The sequence below is a fragment of the Hippoglossus hippoglossus genome, chromosome 3, assembly GCF_009819705.1.
Source record: "Hippoglossus hippoglossus isolate fHipHip1 chromosome 3, fHipHip1.pri, whole genome shotgun sequence".
Taxonomy (NCBI): Eukaryota; Metazoa; Chordata; class Actinopteri; order Pleuronectiformes; family Pleuronectidae; genus Hippoglossus; species Hippoglossus hippoglossus.
The window spans coordinates 23,122,703-23,140,526 of NC_047153.1; positions in this window are offsets into that span (position 1 = coordinate 23,122,703).

The following is a 17,824-nucleotide window of genomic DNA, read 5'->3' on the forward strand; positions in this document are numbered from 1 at the left end:
GACAATCTTCTGACAATATTAAAATGATTTAACATAACCATTGAGTATTAAATCAATTAATACAGGTACAAGGAATCCATACTTCCCCCGTCCTCTTTTCGTGGGCAAATAAAACATTCCACCTGAGACAATATGTGATGAGGTAATGTATCGTAGTTCTCATTCTGATCTCATCCATCTTGTTTGTAAGAGACGTGGAGCGCTGGTCTGTACGTGTTAGCCTTTATCCTCGCCTGGCTTGCTTCCCCTGCTCCTGTTTCCTCTCCCACCGCGTAAACATGGGCTTTTCCAGCCCGGCTGCCGTAAAACCGTTGCTCTGACTGCAGGTAATCCAGTGACAGACATTGACCATAGTTTATAGAAAAATCCAATTTACTCCCTGATTGTCTCATTTGCTGTTGTAGGTCATAAAGAAGTGTCAACATTAAAATAAGACTGTTTCACAACCAGATTAAAACTCCTTGTGGGGGCTTTAACCAGCCAAAGAAGATAGTATTTTACCTCAACTGATGTATTTCTCTTTTCATTTTGCTCTTACCATTAGACAAACTTTTGATTACATGCCTCGTGTTTGTCAAGTTTAATTTTCCAACATGACTTCAGAGTAGAGTTCACTGGCATCTGGCCGAACAGCTGCACATACATAATTGCTACTCCACTTAATTAGCAGCAAAGACAAGACCTAGACATTATGTTTGCACTTTCAGAAGGCTGAGATGGAGGGGAGGGTTTTCATTGTCCACACGTGTTAGCCTGTGGTAATGGATCATGTCTACTGTTCTCTACTTTCATCGTTACCTGCAGAATGAATCATTACAAAGTCACTACAAACAGAAATCAGACAAAAACTGTGGAGGATTCAGATTAGATCCAGGGAGGGATTTTCTGAAGACTTGTTCCCACTGGAGCAGTTTCCCTGCAGCATGCCGGTTGTTGCTGCTTCCATCTGCCCACATTTCTCAGCCACCTCAGTACTGCACTGCAATGGTCAGATAATTAGTATTAAAAAGGAAGCATGATCTACACAAGCATCAAATAGCTTCAGTTGTATATGAAGTCCAGTGTGATGTGGTGTGTAGTGGTGTGGTGTGATATCTTAAGAATGTCTTGAGGGAATTTCTTAAAGTTTGGTGAAAATGTTCTCTTAGACTCAAAGATGAACTGATGGTTAAATGGTTCCTGGGGGTCAAAGGTCAAGGTCATGGTGCTCTCATGTTCCTGTGAACTTGATATATCAGGAACACCCATAGAGAATTTCATTACATCTGGCACAAACAATCACTTGAACTCAAAGGGGACCTGATTAGAACTGGGAGGTCAAAGGGAAAGGTTGTTTGAAAGGTTTCAAACAAAATAGAAATAATAATCTTCGGTCCCGATCAGCTAGCAGGCAAACTCCTACCATTTCTTGGTCCCCTGGCAACCAATATAAAAAAAAAAACAGCTAAAAATCTAGGTCTCACATTCGATTCCCATCTGAATTTCAAAACACACGTTAATGAAATCATTAAATCCGGCTACTTCCATCTACGAAATAGGTCTCATTGGGCTCGCTAACTCACTACCTGTCTTTAAATCACTGCTCAAAACATAATGTAATTTGTAATTCTGGTACTATTGTGTTGTTTTAACTCCTTTATTCCTTTTATCTGACCTTAATTGCAACCACATTTTATTTAGTTTCTTAAATATGACAGCTTTTCACTCTGCTGCCTATGAGAGTAGGTTTTTAGTTTAGTTTATAAAAGGCTTAGAGGTAATGACATCTGATCTACTGAGCAGGCCACATGGCTTTTATATACAACCAGTAGCCAGTCAGATTTACCTTTAGCCTCAGCGTACCCTCAGGTTCGTCTTTTAACGTTATTGCGATTAAAAGGCTGAAACACCTGATGACGTCAAGGTACAATTGAAGACTATCATTATTATTTTCACTACAACAACCAGTCTTACAGAGTTCAAATGTGAAGTTCCTGGCCTCTCTCTCCCCCTCTCCCCCTATCTCTCTCTCTTCTCTCCCCTCTTTGCCACCCACCTCTCCTCTCCTCCCCACTTTTCTCCGCTCACCCCAACCGGTCAAGGCAGATGGCCGCCAACACTGAGTCTGGTTCTGCTGGAGGTTTCTTTCAGTTAATGAGGGAGTTTTTTCTCTCCACAGTCGCCAAAGTGCTTGCTCATTGTGGGAACTGTTGGGTTTTCTCTATACATTTAAGGTCTTGACCTTATTATGTTATGATTTGGCTCATAAAATTGAACTGAACTGAATACCTTTTATTATAATTCATTCTTGAATGAATGATATGTGAAGAATGCCTTCAGGGAATTCCTTCAAATTTGACCAATTGTCACAAAAACACAGGCCAGTAATTCTAGTCTTTCAAAAATATAGTTTATTTCAAATTTGCTCACAGAAGAAGGTGAGAGCTTCATTCAAACTACAATGTTGAGCACATGTTCACATGTTCCCTGTCTACACGAATAAGACATCATAACTCTGTTGTTAATAAATTTAAGCACAAATGACTTTGATGTACCTGTGTAGTTTTTCTGTCAAATGTCTAAACGAGAGAGAAAGAGAATTTGGGATCTCATCTTACACTCGATCATTAGTTGATGCATCATGACAATCTAATGGTTTACAAGCATTGTTAAGTGGTTATTTTTGTGAAATGCCTCTGCAGTTTGTCAGGTGGGAGAAAACATATCCTCATACTTGGCACCTTCTGTGACAGTTGATGCAAAAATATAACGTATTATATTCAAAATACAATCAACAACAACACCTAGGTTTAAAATAAAAAATAATTATCCTCCGAGGCTCATGGGAACACTGTCGACATTATCAGTTGCATGTGCATTATTACTGGTTTATAATTAGTATTCTGATCAACATAGAAAAGAGAAATCAGACACTGTTTTAATTAACCTATGCAAATGAATGTTTCATGTTCACAGTTTGTATTATTTAAAGGAGCCTAACAGACCCAGACTTAAAATCATCCTACTTTCCTGTCAGAGTTAACCCTAACCCTTTTTTACACAGACCTTTTGAACATTACTTTATGTCTTTACTGACTATTCACATTTTGTTTAAGTGATCATCATATTTTCTAAACATATTTGTTTCTCATTAATCCGTCTGTATCTCATTATTATTATTATAATTAAACACTGTTAAAGAATCCCTTGACAGATTCGAGGCTCATTCTGTGCGGTCAGGGTTAGTGGGGATTTACCTGTCTGTGCACAGGGGAGGAGTTTTGAAGGGGAGGTTATATAAGGTGTGGGTGTGTGGAAACATGTGGCCACTAGTAAATTTGTTTTAATTCACTGTGTAAATTGTTTGAGATAATCTATTTTCTATCCTTTGTAATATATTTACTTATATTGTTATTGAATGTTTTTGATGTTTGCTAGTTCCTAATGGCCCCTAATGTTGCGTGACTTTTTGATGTGGTGATTATACCTGAGAGAATTGTATGTGTTCCTGATGAAGACTTAAATTGCTTCGCTGATCTTAGTGAATATTTATATAGTGTTATAATTTTTTTTGCATATTTATCATTTTGTTTAGTAACGGTACATATGGTAATGTATTGATTTATGCTGTTTATTGTCTAGAGAATCATCAATTTGTCCATCCATCAATTGTGACGTTGATAAATGGTTAAATGGCTCTTGGATAAATATGTTTGACACACCAGCCATGAGATCTGTGATCCAGTCGACTTTAAACTATCTGAACAAATAAAAGCGTAATTTTTTTGGAAGATATATTTTTTAATGTACTTGGGGTGCAACGCTATTATTGGTCTTTTCTCTCTTATAATTATAATATGCTGAGCAGCATTTTGTACCTTGTGTTATAAAGTGCTCTCGATTAATTCATTACCTTCAGGACAACTTCACAATATTAGTATGTTTCTTCAACTGGTGGAATATTAATCAGGAACCTTTAGGATTTGTTTTCTCTAATTAATAAAAATCTAATAATCAGATTATCAACTATAGCCACATTGTTTTTCAGAATATTCTATACACACATACAGACTGTACTATAAGAACATCTCAAACATGGAAAGGTCTTTACCAGTTTCTCTCAGGGACTATTCTGTCACCTTGAAATATTTCGAGGTTGTTGTGGAGTATACTACCTGCTGATGGGGCAAAAAACCTGCAGCGATTATTGACAGAAAACACTCCCCTGTCTTCTGTTAAATTATAAAACATACAATCACATACGATGTGTTCACCTGAGAGAACATGACTGACTATTAGTTCTGTTTTCCACAGTCATGCTTTCTTAGAAATGAATGTCTTGGGGCCTGAACAGCCACAGGAAACTACAGGTTGTGTGGTTTAAATCTCTCTTGTTGTGCGGCCTCCTGCGTAGACCTCAATAATATGCTTGCGTCGCATGTGAGGTGCAGGTGTTTCAACCACTTTTACGCTTTCTAAAACACCGCTCAGGTTGATGCATCGCTTTGCTGAACAAAGGTAGTCTTTGTGTGCTGTGGCAGATCTAGAAGTGGATGTTTTTTTTTTTGTAAAACAGTTAAACAGAGGTCACCTTACTGAGATACAGTCTGGAGTCCTTGTGGATTAGATTGCTTTGTGAGAAACAGCGGTACTATTATGGAGTCTTTCTTTGCTGCTGCTTCACATCGGGGCAACAGTGTGTATCATGATGCTGATGATAGTAACACTGCTCATTTGAATAAGAATAATAAATTAATTTTAATGTTGTTGCTTTGAGTTGTGTATGAAGAGGGCAATCATTTGCAATGATCCAGTGGAAGATTATTTTCATATTAAATATTTGTTCCGTCTTCTTGAGCAGGAGGGTTTATTTAGTGAAAATTCTCTGTGAGCACCATTTCTCTTGATTTCATTTTATTATTATATTTCAACTCTATCTTCTATGCGGCCTTGGCTTTGTTGAGAAAAGAGCTAATATGGAGCTTTACTGTTACAGAGACCGAAGTACCTCCCTATTAAAAGCCAGTCAACATCAGCCATGTCGAAGATGTCGAAAGGATCAAGTTAACATCAAACAGATTCACTCAAATATACTGCAGGAAACATGAAGTGCCCTTGAAGTGGACATATATCAGTATAAATGTTGGCCTTTAAATCACTGTGTGCTCTTCAAACCTGGATGTGGAGGAATGCATGGCCTTCTGGTGATAAATGTCTAATGTGTAAAGTAAGTGTCCGCCATAAATCACATTATGTTACATGGATTTACAACCCTGAACATGTTGTTTCTTATGAAACAAAACCCCTTCATTATACTACTAATACTGATGCAGTTCCTTTCCTTATGCTTCTGTATAAAGCAAGAAATATATACACCAATAAATGCAAATTACATTTAAATGGATCTGTAATGTTCAGTCACAATGATTGGATAAACAAAGCTAAAGATAGCACAGGGAGGAAAGCTTTGTATGGATCTATGATGCAATGTACATGTAAGTGCAGTATATGTCTTATTACCCTAGTTTTGGTGGTTAATAAAGAGGTTTTCAAACTGTGTACTCTAGCACAATTCTGTGCCTTGAGGCAAGGTCAAATGTCCAAGTGGGTTTGATTTATATTCTTTGATCGGTGGGGATGAATAATTATTGTTCATCATATTTTACACATACTATCTAGTGACAGCAGAGGGAAAAAAAAGTATAGAAAATCTTTGTGGATCATCATCTCATGCTCAGCGGAGACTAAAAAAGATTGACTCTCACCTTGTTGTAGACTAAAGTGCAGAATGATGTGTACACACACTCAAACACACTCAAACACACAGAGTTGTGTCTCCATGATTTCAGAGGATATTACATTGGTCTATGTTGATTTCTTGAGACTTAATGTAACCTTCATCTTAGTTACTACTTCCCTAACCCCCCCTGTTACCCTAACCTAAACTTAAATCTAATCTTAACCTAAGCTAACCTAACCTTACTCTAACCTTGAAACTTGTCTTCACCTTAAAATGTAATGGTTTACATTATGGGGACATGGTTTTTGTCCCAAAAAGGAAGAAAAGTCCCCATAATGTGACTGTGTAGAGATTTACGAAGGTCCCCACAACATACCTGGAACACACACACACTGAAATGTGTCATTAGGCCGGAGAAATACTTGCTGTTAACTAAGCGTAAGTGTGCGCATGATGGCTGTCTGGCATATCCTGCGTCCATTTGGAGCGTAGGTTGTGCACGTCCTCAGAAGTTAATGCTACGCGTATACGCCAGATGCAATATGCACTTAATCGGTAGGGGCCGTGGCGGCAGAATAGGGAATGTGACAGGGTTCCAAGTTTGTAGCTCGCTGACAAGGCTTGGTAGCTGATGCCTGTTGGTAGAAGTGGAGGGTGACGGCGAGCCGCTCTGCTGAACTGATTGGCTCACTGTGTGTGTTGTGGCGTATCATCAGCGGGCTAATCCGGCGGAGCAAATCATCCAACGTCCTGGCGGACATTCGAAAATACTGGTGGTGTTTTTCATTATCAATTTCTCTCATTGGCAGAACGAGAGAAACATACTTGCTATTGTCACAACGTGCTTGATGTAAGGGCCTTACAGACCGTCTACGATGGCGCTGCTGTCTCTTTTTCTGTCGTGATCTCAGAATGAACAAATTAGTTACCACCTCGACTGTCTCCATGTTTATTGTTTACATCATGCAAATCCGTAAGTTATATACGGTCTGATTTCTTTGGTGTACCCTCTAGTGGTATCCTCTGCTAACACTCGTAGTACATCTGCAAGTATGTGAACAACTACGTTCACGACGTAGCTGGTTGTCTACGCAAATGCGTGTTGAAACAGTAGGTATATCTCCGGCCTTAGGCGTCAATAACAGAAGATAATTGGCTGATTAAAATTGTATTAAAATGTTTTAGAACATTTACAGCACAGATGCATAGACACACACAATCTTGTGTTAATACACACCCACAGGACTTCAATAGATGTGGATACCCAGTACCTTTCGTGCACTCCCGACATGAAACCAACTGATTCTTTTTTGTTTGGTTTTGTTTGGTTAAGCCATGGGATTCACTGTAAGGTCCCCACAACATCAGTAATACATGGATCACACACACACACACACACACACACACACACACACACACACAAGAGATTTGTGACTTTACATTGAGTTACATTCATTGTGGACTGTCTGACCCAAACCTTACCTCTAACATTAACTAAGACCTGAGAAATTATGTTTTGCCTCATTAGGTCCGAATACACTCTCACACACACACACACACACACACACACACACACACACACACACACACACACACACACACACGAAAGATTAGTGAGATGATAAATGACCGTTTAATTCTCCATTCCTGTGTTTGTTTGCGGGTTAGTGTGGTGGCATGTCTGCTCAGACTGTTTCACCAGTGAAGGGGGTTAAGTCAGCAAATATGCTGGTTACGTCGTTGAGCAGCACAAACGCTGCAGAGTGCCACAGATGATGTTAATTACACTCTTTTCACAGTCGCTTTAAAACTTTATTTGTTGGCACACATCAGTGGCATTTATTCTGTTACAGAAATTGCACTTTTTCTCAGTAGTTTGTAAAAACACATAAAAGTTGCAATACGACCAGTCCTCTGCAAAGAGAGGGGGTTGTGGTGGTGGAGGGTGCAGGGGGTGGGGGGGGGGGTGTTTAATACAATATCATTATAAACATAATGTTGGTTTTGGCTGCCATCTCCTGTTGTCTGGCTCGCTAACATCTCAGAGGAGCGTAGTTAATTTTCCACAGCAGTGCCAGCTTTAATAGCCCCGGTGTTTGTTGGACAATACCATCAGACAGGGAAATGCAGTTTTGATCATACTGTATCTTTGGGCGGCGCAACACTGTTAATTGGTCTCTGTGCAATAGCAACGATGTATAAGACAATTTAATGACTCCCTGCAACAGTGTGTCTCAGTATTTTCTTGTCATTGACACTGTTTTTAGGTCGTCACAGTCTCAGAACCCCAGTTGTCAAGTTGCCATGTGAATGTGAGTGTGTCATACTTTTGTAATTTAGTAAAAGCGTAGAAGAAGCTCAGACACATATATGATTTGATGCCTCCTCAGTTTATTTTTATATAAGAAATAGAACAAACTAAAAGAGGTACATGAGTCTTAGAGATATCCTGTGGCTCTGTTTAGTACATGACTCTATGTGGAGCACTGTGCTAACCCCAAGGTTGAGGAGCTGCTCTAAAAATAAGCAATCAAGGTGCATGCTGTCGTTAATGTACCAAATTCTGTAGAAGCGTTTATCTTGGCAGCACCACTGGGTGCACAGAGTATCTGCACCAAAGTGTATCCATATTTCATGTTTTCCTTTCAACACAGCCACAGCCCACAGTTCATGTCACATCCTTGACTTGTATACCAGGTAATGGGCAGTGTGTCCATCAGTCTATCCTACTGCCACCCAATGGCTGTGTCTTCTGCAGGGCCACTGTCTTGTTCACATGACACTATTTAGCCCCTAGTAGTAGCAGAACACAAAATGCCCCTCTCTTTGGTGTAGCAAATCTGTGGTTAAAGTGAAAGAGAGATGAAAGAGTTTTTTGCCTCAAATTGGCTTGGGAGTACCCAGTGGTGGGATGTAACAAAGTACATTTACTTCATTACAATTTCATGTATCTGTGCTCTACCTAAGTAGTTTATTTTCATGTACTTTTCAATTTTAACACACTACATATATCAGCAAATATATCTACTTTCTACTCCACAACATTTTATGATATATTTCATTACATGTGCATATTGTACAATATACTTTTCAAAGTAATTAATAACGAGAGGGGAATCAAACCGTAAGACCCCAAGGCCTCTTCAAGAGAAGTATAAAAGAGATAAAAAGATAATAAGAGGTAAAAGAAATAAAAAGGATGAAGCCGTAATAAAATTTTAAAATAAGTTGAGAAAGAAACTAAAACAAAACACAATTTATAGAGCTGTGTAGAATAATAAAATAAAAATAGAATGAGGTGCAATGATGGTATATGATGGTTTGTCTAAAGGCACTTGTTAATAAAACCTGGTTTAAAAAATTGCAATGGATGGAGCATTCCTAAGATCATCGGGCAGTTGGTTCCAGCGCTGTACTTCATGGTGACTAAAAGCTGCTTCTCCATGTTTAGATTTTACTCTGCGTACTACCACAAGTATATAACATAGGTTATTTGAATGTGGAACGTAGATCCTTTTTACCCATGCTAGTGTCAATTGGTGTGTTGATCCAAACAACAAGTTTCTAAACTTTTGGAACGATTGGGTTGAAATTCTGCACAAAGATTCATGGCACCCGGATGAGGTCATACTGACTATGATGAACTGACTATGCTACATGTTATTTATGTTAACGTTATTTAAAGGCACTTATAAATAGAATGTACTTTTATAATTTACCCATTTTATTAATGTGTGAGTCACAATGCAAAGCAGTTTGTTCAGCATACTTTTTCTAATGTAAGCCAGTGAAGGTTAATGCGTTCACTTGCAGTTTCTTACACATTTCAGCCTCAAATATTTGCACAGAACCCCAGTGTACACATCTGAAAGGCCTTGGCTGAATACAAAATGAACAGCTCAAATTTGGTGAGGACCAGTGGTCCTTCAGGCAGTGTGAGTCTAACCTTTATCAACGCAGCATCACCAAAAGCACTTACACGCAAATGATCAGATACCATGGAAAGCACATGGCAGTAAGTACACACCATATGCTGCATAGCTCAGCAGGTTCAGTGTCTTATAACAACTGAGGATAGAGGTGCAAAGAACGTAAAGATTCATGTGATTCAGATTAGTATCTTTATTATTAATTTAGCTTCCTTTGCTAATAGGATGTATGCTGGTTTCTATCAGCTTCTTCTTCTTCTTCACCTCTCTATGGTATTGAATTCATATGTGGATAGTTTCTCCACTCGTTAACATTCGAGCAGTATACTACTCTGAATGTATTTGACTGCCACTGGCACTCTGTACTGCTTTACATCTGGCTACTCCATGAATATGATAAACCATTTAACAGACTGATTTTTTCATGCAAAATGGATGCCTGCGCAAACATTAGCTTTCATCTGCTACTTGGCAGACTGCTGAGGCATTTTGTTTAACAAATTAGGGGGGAAAACCAAACCCATATTTCAATATTACCAAGTTTTTTTTTTTTTTACCTCTTTAAAATGACCCAATTTTCCTTTCTGGGGCTCAGCAGAAGGAGTGAGCCTCGGCAACAATTTATTAAAAGGAATTAGTAGCAGTAATTAGAACAAAACGACTAGGAACTAATTAGTGTGATATGGATAACATTTCCAATGAGAGTCAACCAGTTTACTATGAAGTAGTGAAGAAAACATTCTCACTTTGACGTAATTGAACAAGCAGAGGACACTGAATTAACAATTCTTTTTAAATTTTTTATAACTCACATTAATGTAAGTACAACAGCTGGTGGCATCAGCTGTGCCACACTGACTGATGTACACTAATTGCATTTTACCTCCAGAAGTACTTTATCATTACAGGCCTACTTACATTAAGTCATGTAATCATAAATGGAAACGTTGTGACTACAAGTTCATTATAGGAGTCTATATTGCTTTATATAAAGAACTGGATGTGGATGGTGTATTTTTTTAAGAAATACTCTCTGTGTTTGTATCCAATATTTCAGTTCTGAATATCAGCAGGAAATAAGGACACAAATGGAAGCACCATTAATGCAGTGCATGTCAGGATGGAAATAACTGGAGACGTTATAGCCAGTAATTATATGAGATGAGATAACAGAGCAAAGTAAAAAAAAAATTGACGTCAGTAAATCACTAAAATATAGATGGAATAGAAATAATATATACAGTGTAAACAGAATGTATACAATGTGAGAATATGTACAGTGACACAGATTACACAATGCACAGGCAGAAATGAATATTGCACAGTTAAAATTGAAACTTGAGTCTATAATCCAGTGGTTTACTGGGAAAAGTTCTGGTTGTATAGTATTAGATTGTATGAGAAACATACAAATTGTCATGTTTCAACAACAGACTGTATACAAAGATGGTTGAAATGCCTGCTTCCCAACAGTGAAGTCAAACCCCGCCTCCTCCATGTTAGCAGATGGGACATGGACCAAACAAAAAAGTCAAAGTAAACATTCAAATAACAGGTAGGCTAGTTCTTATCTCACTGATGAATGTTCAAGTGCTGATTGACTTGGTCCAGTGTGTGTACCTCCACACTCCGTGTTCACTACTCTACAGACTTAGCTCCAACTGATGTTATCGGCACAAGACGGCAGCGCTCAAATCCCGAATATTTTGGCCTCATTTCTTGCATAGTGGTATAAAGTGGAGAAATGTCGTTCGTCTTTATATAGAGTACGTGGTTTCAACTCACATATGTTCTGTCTGATCACAAAATCGTGTTGAATGACAAACTTATCTCTGAACTTGTCCTGTTGAGTTTGCGAAGGAATACCCTCCGTGGCCTGAAGTAGTCTGGAACAAGTAAAAATAAAGCTGCCAAAGCTTAAATCTGACTGAGTATTTGGTTGTTAGGTATAATTGTTGGTTTTATTTATTTTTATTTATTTTATGAAATAATCAAAATGTGAAAGGCCTATGTTGGTGAAGTAGAAGGAAATGATGTCACCCTCTATGCAGCCGTGAGTCACACTTGCTTTTACACACATTGTCTATATCCACTGTTATCTGACTGACAGGTGGAATACAGATTTCCAAGACTGTAATTATGTTTCTCTTTCATCTTATCTGTTTCCAGCACTCCATTTATGCTATACATTATGCCAGGCTATTTTAATGATGTTTGTTCCATGTCATTATTTATAGCCGACAAGAAGCACCAGCACTGATCTCTGCTAATAGAGACATTTAGTCCATGAACCGCTGGATGTGGTTGGCTTGTGCTGTGATTTCCGTTTTAGCAGCTGATCTCTGGTGGGATTTAGACTGAGCACTAGCTAAAGATAAATAGAAGTCCAGTCAACAGCCCTGTTCTGTAATTCAGTGCCGCTGGTGCCTATTTCCATTGTACTCTTTAACATAAGACCTGTGATAAATGCACTGGTGTCTACAGACAAATCTGCCTCATGAAAAGCATGAGAGCCTCTTTTGTTTAAGGCTGAGATATCACTGTGTGTAGGACTAAATTTGAAACAGCCTACAGATTGGAAGGGGAGTGATAATAATTGGATAAAAATGTGTAAATTCAGTGTCTGTCAATTGAATTCCATTAAAATGTATGGTGACAAATAACCCAAGAGACAATTTTCTTCTGAAGAAATAGGTCACAGATTCAATTACAGTCAGTGAAGCATGGACTCAATCTATCATGCCAAATTAAGTGCATTTTAGCAACCTACTTTTCTCTGAGAATTTTATAGACACATTCAGTCAAGTGGAGAGATTCTGCTGGAACAAAATTATATCAGCCTCTCTTTCTCTTTCTAATTTATAGTGGTTCCAAATGGTATAAACATTGGAAAATCATTTTCTCCCCACAGAAAGCTCTTCACTCCAGGAGCTGAGTTTATCTGTCCAAAGAGACGAGGGCTTCGCTTTTCTCTGATTCTTATTACAAGTTAAAGAGTTGCAGAGATTGCCACGAGCACTTTTTTTCTGTTTCAAATTTCAGTTGCTGCGACACATAAAAGGAATTTGATTAAATCCTGTATTCATATAGTCATGTTTAGAACACGGGAGTAGATTAGTATTATTGTCATGACATTTTTTTTATTATTATTTAAAAGATTCACTACTGATGCCTCTTTCCAAAACAAATGTCCAGATTACTCAGGATAATCCATAGACTTTGCTGAGAACTCTTCATAGGAAACACTTAGATATGTGAATAATCCATGGACACAAAAAATCTAACAAAAGGAAGAGGATGGTTTATTTTCTCTGAAAAATCTGTTCCCATCATCTTTTGTGCCATCTGTTCCATCTCAGCCAAGCGTGAAAACTTTCAAGTCAGTTTTTTTTCTTCTTTCATATTTCATGGTTTTATTCTCTGTTTTTTTTCCTCTCAGTTTTTAGTTTGTAGGTATTTTTGGTTTAAATCATAGACAGACATTTTAGTAAGGTGCACTACACACCCACAGTGTAACTGACTGCAGTACAATACAACGTGCACTTTTTCATGTGAGTGATAGTATAAATTCTTGTGTGATCATATTAAGTGGATGAGATACAATTAGAGCAGATAGTATATTCAGCAGCATTGTAAGAGAACATATATATTTATTTCCAAAAAAAGTATCCAGTTATCCAGCATAGACAGCTTGTAATCCAAGTAGAGTGACACACTATTTTAAACCATTTTAAACCTACCAACCAACTAACTCTGCCACTGACATTTCAGCAGCTGCATATAGTTTGGTAAAGAAACATGTTACATAATTAAAATACAGCAGGTAATTACTTTAAAATGAGACATTCATACACCTCTACTTCAATGATTGTGTTAAAGCAGCTTGAATCAAATGAAATGACTAGGGGTGAAAATAACTTGAAGAAACAAACCCAGAGATAATTATCACCTCACTCAGCTCTAGGAGGCGTTTTAGCGTCTTCCCGCTCATTGTTTGGATTTTTTTAGCTATTTCTGTGTGTTAGGCAGTTGTCGTGAGTGAAAAACATCTACAACTAAGTTCAGCACAAAATAGCAAATGGACAAATTTACCAACCAGCTGGTTAAAATTCAGCAGTGGAGCATTAAATCGCTAAAGGAGCTGGTGGAGAACAAATCAGAGCTTAAAGAAAAGCAAATATTGGACTTAAAGTTACTTAGAAGACATAATCACGATTCCAAATAAATGCTTCTGTTGCCCCAATACTGCTGAATGTGAATTTTAAATAAGCAACCAACACGTTTGCCGTACAGATAAGTAAATATAATTGCATACCTTTTTTCTGTTATACTGATCAGCGAGCCCACAATGGTTTGTTGTTTGCACTGAGACAAGTCATTTATGTTGTATCACATTCATATACATTTGTTGTATTATGCTATGGTGTGACCCACTTTCAAGGATAAAGAACAAATAATACATTTTTACTACATTTCTTTCTACTGTTGCATTGACTGATATATAGATTATTTATGACATGAAAATAGCAGGATTCTGAAACAGCTCCACGTCTGTGTTTTCAGTCAGAATAAAGCTGACCATGCTCAGCAATAGAGCTTTATCTCCACGCTGCTCTGCTGTTTTTTAATTAGCTTGACGAGGGTCATGTTTATTGTCATGAAGAAATGTGTCACCGCACACAGCAGCATGGCTCTTTTATCTGTCTTAACATGTTGATTATGGCGCTTTATGTTATTTTACTTCTCTGAAAAACCTTATCAGGCTCAAACAGAGGCATACTATGTATCAGGCAGTGGCTGCACAGACATAACTTATTGATAGGATCAATTTGTTGTTGGTTTCAGTTTATTTAATGGAGTTTTTTCTATGGATTTGGTCTATATGAACAAAAAGATAACTTACTGAGACATTATTTAAAGGAGCGCAAAATAGCTCGTGCATAATGATCACGTGCATATCTAAAAATAACCTCTTTCTCTTCGCTCACAAAATTAGTTTTAATGTCTAAATGGCTTGTATGTATAAGTCCCAAATTACCCTTATGAACCTTTAAAAAAACATATTTTAAATTCATATTCATATTAAATCATAATGTATTTAAACAGTGCGCTAATACCAAACAAAGTACATTTTAGAAAAAGAAAGTAAGAGACAGTGTTGAATATCATAAAATACTGTATGGTCCAAATGATTATAAACATATTTTTCATTCCATCCAACAACATTTTCTTGTTTGAGGCTTTGTGCCGTGTCCTAAATCTATACAAACCAGGATATCGCTGTGAGAAAATAAAGACACCTTTTACTGAAGTGTGTGTTTTGAAACAAGTGTGAGACGCAAACACTCCACAGCCCAAATCAACTGGATGAAAAGCCCATAAAAGACTTTTGTATATTGCTTCCCTGCAGGAAACTCCACTGAAATGCCATTTAGAAACACGTTAAGGGATGAGAAAAAATGTTTAGTAAATGCAGCTCAGACTCAAAAAGCAATTTCACAAAGGCACGCCGAGTTGGATGACACCGAGGGGAGTGATTCATCCACAACTGACACTCACCTCCAAACCAAAGCTATTTATTGTCTGATGATATTCAGCAGAGATAAATCTGCTCTCTTGTCATCATCTTGTCATGCAGTAATGTACGCCAAGTTTTCTCATTTCCTCTGTGTATACATTCAAATGATGGTTGCCATGGAGGAGACCAACACAGACCATGTGAAAACAGTCCAGTCCCTCTTTGTCTTTACCCATAATCACAGAGCCTTTTCCTCATATTTCATCCGACTGAAGTTGCCGTTATGTTCAAGTGCAGAACAACACGTTTTTTGGTAGGAATACTTTTGGCATTACATTTGGCTCTGTCTCTCTGCTCTGTTTGATCTCTGGCTTGTACTATACTGTGCTGGATATTCTCCTCTGAAGAAAAGCTCCATAAAGGGCCCTTTAATAATTCATGACGCCAGATTTAGATTTGTGCCTTGCTGCTCAGAAAGTGAAAATTCTCCACTGTGTTGCTTTGCAGAATAGCGGTGAATCAGCTTTTTTTTTTAAGTTTCATGTACAGTTCAACAACTTTTCACCAAGCCTGATATACTGTTGATCAAATACCACTTTATTTTAAATGGAACCGAGCAAGAACTGAAGGATAAATTACATCCAGTGTATGTGCTGTGCCTCTTTATTATATCTCAGAACATTTCACTAAAGCCAACGGTGGGAAGTAATAAGTACAAATACTTTGTTATTGTAGATTTGTCAGGTATCTGTACTTCACTTGAGTATTTGTTTTTCTCATGACACTACTTCATTTTATCTGTACTTTCTACTACTAACAGGCTTGTTACTTACAGATTTTAACCTAAATGGAGAATAACAAAGAAAAGACGATTCCCTGTTGTATATCTATCAGTGCATATCAAGCATGACATACATAGCACACAGTAAAAGGCGCATCAAGACGAAACAGATCAGAGAGGGAGACTTAACTGGGGAAAAGAGGCGTCGTGCATATGTCTGACATCAGGAGTAACAACATGGAATAAAATAAAGAATCAACATCGCTGACAACGTCGATGATGAAGCAGAGCAACACAAAAAAGTTCCCATCCCTGCCCTTGTTTAAGTGGATAATATTTCATTCAGTACATTGTCTGGTTGTCACTTTTTATTCGAATTTCAAACATTCATGTGGGGGGGGAAATGTTCATATTCAACCTGTAATTACCTGTTCAAAGCAAAAAGTAGAGAAGCACATCAGACCGTCTCAAGTACTTTGTCTCCGGATCCAGCATAGGGAGCTCACTACCAGCTTAACCTAATGCCTGCCCTTGTGCTAAAGTCAGTAATGTTACGTTGTTTGGAGGACGCTAGCAAGCAAGGCCTTTCTGAGGGGAGAATCACGACACCAAAATATCTGAGAAGCAGAGTATGTAAGTGTTTTGTTTTCCACATCATAGACAGAAAATTAACAAACATAACTGATGCTGTTTGTTGACTTTATACAAAGCAATATGTGGGCTCACCTGTTAGACAGACAGACGGAGGGACGGACAGACAGAAAGACAGACAGACAGACAGACAGACAGATTAACTTCATTGTACTGGCTCAACACACAATTCACAATTGACAACACACAGCACATATTTAAAAACATGGCTCAGCAGTGCTCCCAATTTACATTTTAAACACATAGCACACATCTAAACCAACTTCTAAAAGAGGCACATAAGGAGGGACTGTTAGAAAGCGCAGTGTCTATTTTTAGATGTTAACGGTGGTTAGGGCGTTGTACCAAGATGAGATGTTGAAGGTGAGGATAGATTCAATAAGTGACCCAAACTGGATTAAAATGTCCTTGCTGACTTGGAAAGTCCTGAGTTTCCTCAGCAGGTGGATATGTTTGTTTTTTTTGTTTCAATTAAAATAAGACTGGTTTAAGTTAAAGTGTCTTTGAACTATAGTAACAAGACATGAGTCTTAGTTTGTTTACAGCCGGCATTAAGAACCTTCAGAGGAGAACTTTTCACATTTATACATTGAGTACATTTCAGAGCTTGTACTTTTATACTTTTAGTCTTTTTAACATGAGTATCTGTACTCCTACTCAAGTAAAGAGTTTGTACTTTTGCCAACTCTGACTAAAGCCCACTTACTCTGAAAATGACTTCCTATAGGGAGCCTGATAACGTCTAGGTATGAATATTGTATATGTCAAGTCTCAACGCGCCACAAGAAACAGGCTCTCTCTTTACATCCCCTGAACACAGACTACATTATAGTCAAACAATACATTAAGAATGTTATCTGCAGCATGTGTGATACAGTATTTGATGCCAAAGTGACAGTGCTAAACAGAGCTGTAAAAAAAAAAAGAACGTTATCAGCAGAAAGGCCCACCATCATCCATCATTCAGGAGTCACCTAAATACTTTATGCTGTATTATTTGGTGCCCTAGCTTTTCCAACACACACAGTTGTTTGCTATCTTGTCCACGCCATGTTTTAGCATTAATCAAGGGTAATGAATGCTCTTACCATGGTTGTGGGTTTTATGTATCTGGCCTGGTTTCATTTTAATGTAATGAACATGACTGAGGAACATGCACCAGTCAGTTTTCTGTTTCTGGTGCTAATGCAATGTAAATGGAGCAAAATAATCTGCAGTGAGTAATG